The sequence below is a fragment of the Temnothorax curvispinosus genome, unplaced genomic scaffold (genome assembly GCF_003070985.1).
Source record: "Temnothorax curvispinosus isolate PA1 unplaced genomic scaffold, ASM307098v1 QBEX01003965.1, whole genome shotgun sequence".
Lineage (NCBI taxonomy): Eukaryota > Metazoa > Arthropoda > Insecta > Hymenoptera > Formicidae > Temnothorax > Temnothorax curvispinosus.
In genome coordinates, this window is record NW_020213745.1 from 50,191 (window position 1) to 54,646 (window position 4,456).

The 4,456-nt window shown below is 39.0% G+C and overlaps 1 protein-coding gene across 1 annotated transcript in view; it reads left to right on the plus strand.

The window, feature by feature from the left end:
* Positions 1–2,025: 2,025 nt before the first annotated feature.
* The window catches only part of LOC112453052 (liprin-alpha-1), a 129,122-nt gene continuing 126,691 nt past the window's right edge, over positions 2,026–4,456 (plus strand). Inside the window, exon 1 of the mRNA XM_025013595.1 lies at positions 2,026–2,295. The gene's annotated coding sequence lies outside the window, so the exon portion shown is untranslated. The remainder of the gene's footprint in view (positions 2,296–4,456) is intronic.

Below are 4,456 nucleotides of genomic sequence, written 5' to 3' on the forward strand. Positions count from 1 at the left end.
GTAAAGGATAACAAATACTACAGAGGTCCGTTACTTTTTCCAATAAAGCCTCCTGTGTATCGAAAGTGTGCTCTGAGCACGTGTAATATACAGACGCATTGTTTGAGGTTAGTTTTCGCTTGCGCTACGAAAATGCCGAAAGTAAAACGTTACATGTGGAAAGGAAAAGTTGTCACTGAAAAAGTGTACAATCAACGGTTAGCACAGACAAATACTGGGAAACGTAATTTGAAGACACGAGTCAAAACCACACCAGATGATTGTAACAATTCCATGGCACATGTAACGTTTTACTTTTGGCATTTTCGTAGCGCAAGCGAAAACTAACCTCAAACGTTGCGTCTGTATATTACACGTGCTCAGAGCACACATTTCGCGTTCACGCAGCTGATGTCGAGTGAGATCAATGCTACCAACTTACAGAAAATGCGACGTTGTCGCGATCAAAATACTTTTTTATGAGAGCTATTGTATTTAATTTATTAATAAATGACGTAAATAAATAACGTAATATAATTTCATTAGTATTTTTAAACAGTAATTACTATGTTTTGTTACTTTTTAAAGATTTTCACACTTTCAGATTTTCGTTTGTGTCAGTTGCAAGTCAGGTACAGTCTTTCTAAAAATCATTAAAAGTGAAAGTTTGCATACAAGAAAATATGCATAAAAATGTCTCTATAGCTCTTAAAAACACAGGCAACCGTTATTTTAATAAAATATTAATATAAATATTACTTTCCAGTAAAGAATATCTTCTTAAATATGTTAATTAGCTTTATGTTACGTTTCTTAAACTTTTGGCAGAGATCTTACGGGTCATACAACCTTAAAGCCCCTTGCACAATGCCAGGCAATAGGCAATAGGAACAGGGAATAGAAATCAGAAATCATGTATAAATGCAGAATAAACAGTGACACAATCAATAGACACAAGTTTCAGTCACGTTGGAAATTCTGTGCCTATTGCCTGTTGCCAACCAATCATAGCATTCGAACTTTTTAGGTTGTAATTAACGATTTTTTAGTTATTTCCTGTTCCTATTGCCTGTTGTCTGGCATTGTGCAAGGGGCTTAACCAATCTAAACATCCCATTACAAATAATGTAATAAAATAAGATGTTTTGATTGGTCGCGACGGATAACGCGATGCGTGACGCGCTCAGTGGAAACTCAGCCTTAGGCCAAAATATTTCCGCCAATGGCTGCCGAGCCATAGTTACAATAGGCGGCCGATAGTGGCGGCGGCGGCGTTACTTGTGAAATGATTAATTTGTTAATTTTTCGATAAAAATGCAATAAATCATTAAAATTATGATGGAGCAATAAGGAGCAATGAAGGAGCAATTGTTTTATGCCGGATTGAGTTGCATAGAGTTATTATAAATATGTTTTTCAATAAAAATTAGAAATTTTTTGTTTTTATTAAATATCTCAAAAAATAATAATTTTAAAAGGGGAGCAATTGTTGATTCTGAGGGAGCAATTAGGGAGCAATCGTTTGAGCTATAGTTCATTAAAAAATATGAACTTGCAGCGCCAACGTATTTCCGGTGTTGTAAACACTTTGTGTTGATAAAATTAATCATTAATTAAGTTAATCAAAATTTGGTCGGTCATCCCTAAATTATATAAATTTAATATTAAAATAATAGCTATAAAAAATTACGAATTAATCGATTATTATTTCGATATTATCGATTATAAAGCATCGTAATTTTTTGGAATCGGTTACTTAAACGTCGATTAATTTTTTTCAATATCGTCCTATTTGATAGATCATGATTTTCCTATTTGATAGACTCTCATCAGTTATTTTTTATCTTCACGCATTTTACGTGCACTTATCTTTAGTTGATTAATTTATATAATTCTTTTTCATAACTAGTTTGCAACATGCGAGATTTCGTATGCGTGTATGTATATATGCACATACATACATACATACATACGATCGATCTTGAGTGTCGCGGTGCACTCTGCCGATCGTGAAACGTGGCCTACAGACTACGGTTGCGACGACGGCGCTCGGGCGGAGTCGGGCGCGCCTTCGGTGACGGCTGGTGACGGCGACGTCATGGCGCAAGATGGCCGCCGGTATCGGGAATGGTGTATCGTAGACGAGGCTGGGCGGTAGGAATTCCGAAGAATAGGTGTGTCGGTGTTTTGGCGTTACGTGCAAGATAACGCGCCATTAGGATGATGCCCAGCCGCGTCGTTGTCGTCGTTGTCATCGCTGCGGGCTGAACTCGGAGTTTCGGCACCGCGCAGCGCAGTGCTCGTCGTGTACGAATCGTATGTACAAATCGGCGCCTCGCGTCTCATCCGGTCTTCCTCTTTCTTTCTTTTATTTTCTCTCCTCTCTCTCTCTCTCTCTCTCTCTCTCTCTCTCTCAACGGTGATAAGTAAGCAAACGTCACAAGTCTCCCGGTCTAGGAGATCTTCGATCTCCTTTCAGGGGATCTCGGTTACTATGTATTCATGTGAAGAGGACGAGTTCCGCCAGAGCCCTTACCGCTTAAGAATTGAAAAGAAAGAGTTGGCGAGAATCGACATACGCCAAGAAATTCGAGAGAGCCCAAGAATGAAAAGAGTGATGCTGACTTCCTTTTAGATGATAATTATGCTCCACGGGTGTCAGTCAGGCTCAGTGGTCGAACACCGGATCGTTCAAAAGTGCAATCAAAAATTTGATTACCGCACCTGGTTAGAGAAGAGAGCGAGCAGCAAGATACCTGGTTTGAAGGACTACCGCTGTCTCTTTTTTGCTCTATCTGTTTCTAAGTGCTTTACCAAATTGGCCGGAAATGCAGCATTTACTACCACTAGTACTATTACTAGTATTATTATTATTGTTGCTACCGTTTACCTACAAAAGTTGAATTGTCAAATTTATTCTGGAATCACAAATCAGACTAGAAGAAGAGTAATAAAAAAGTGACAGTTATATCTTACAAATATCTTACATATAGATATTTGTTTTGAAAAAAACAAAATTAAAGGAATCAGAAGGAAGAATGGGAAGAAGCGTTTTTGCGTTCGGAAATACATGGATGTCTGTTTAGAAAGAGAAACATTTGAGATTGCGAAAAAATAAAGATTCATAACTAACAATAAGACAACGAAATATTTTTCTGAATGCAAGCGATCGGATTGCGCGTAAAATATCTTGAGATTTTGTCCGTGGAGACAAGAATAAGAATAAAGATACAAGGAAATTGTTCAGTGGTCTCTATAATAAATTTTTGTCTACAAGAAAAAACACTGCGGTAACTCATAGTTAATCGAACTATGTGTCGGTTTTATCAAATGGAATATAATATTATAACTATTACTGCTCGAGTCGGATCAAAGAATATTATCAAGTCGCTGAAACCAGAAGAACGATAGAAAGATGTATTCAAAACTAAACTGCGAAGTTTCAAGTGATTGAGAATCCAGTAAAAAAGGAGCCAGCGAGGTAAACGGCGGCCTTTAAATTCGACTGATAGCGCGCGCGAGCTTTTCTCTCTCTGTCTCTGTCTCTCTCGTATGACTGAACGTCACGAGATTAAGCGTTTACACACCAAGCCGACAGTGCACGCGGCGAGGAAACGTTTAGTACGGCGTGACGTACGAGTCTCCGTCACTTACACGATTCGCGAGGCGAATGCGCCTCGTAATCGGGAAACGTCGGTTTCGAAGTCGCGACGGTAGACGAGCGCTCTCGATCGAAGCGGGCGCGATCGCGTGGAAGCCTTCGTTGAGGAAGAGATAAAGACGCGCGTTTTTACTACGGCTTCGTACTCGCAAGCCGGGACACCTGACTTATATGACGGTCGATTTGATTCGAGAAACAGTAATATTCCGTGTAATGAGTGAGAAGAATTGAATGAATCAATTGCAAATTCATCGGAGAGCGTATCTTGCGAGGCGGTAAAAGTCATGAATGACCAGTTGTCGACGACAAGCGTGACAAGCGCACCTTCAAGGTGCCAATTCATGAGACGCTGAAAATGAGCGTCAACAAGGTGAACGTAGTGGTTTCGCTTTGACGCTAGCATCAAAGAAATGAAGTTGAATTTGTTTAATATTCAGCGTTGTCGCTGAATCGTCGTTAATCGTCCCAGTACAATCAAACATAGACTTCGAAATACGTAAAATATTAATTATTTTCAAGTAATATCTTCAAGTAATAATATTTTATGGATACATATATAAATAAAAGATATTATTTCTGAAGATTTTTACTTGCTAAAAATGAGCGTCGAGCGTTAACGTGAAAAGGCACCTTGAGTTTCGCGGAATCAGCATTTGTTTTATTTTCTGCACACGTGAAAAGCACTTTCTTGTGGAAATTGTGGTGGGTCGATCACACGATAGAAACATTATACGAAGTTGTAATCTATGTACATATGTGTGTCCGGAGTGAGTGAGCGAGAGAGAGAGAGAGAGAGAGAGAGAGAGAGAGAGAGAG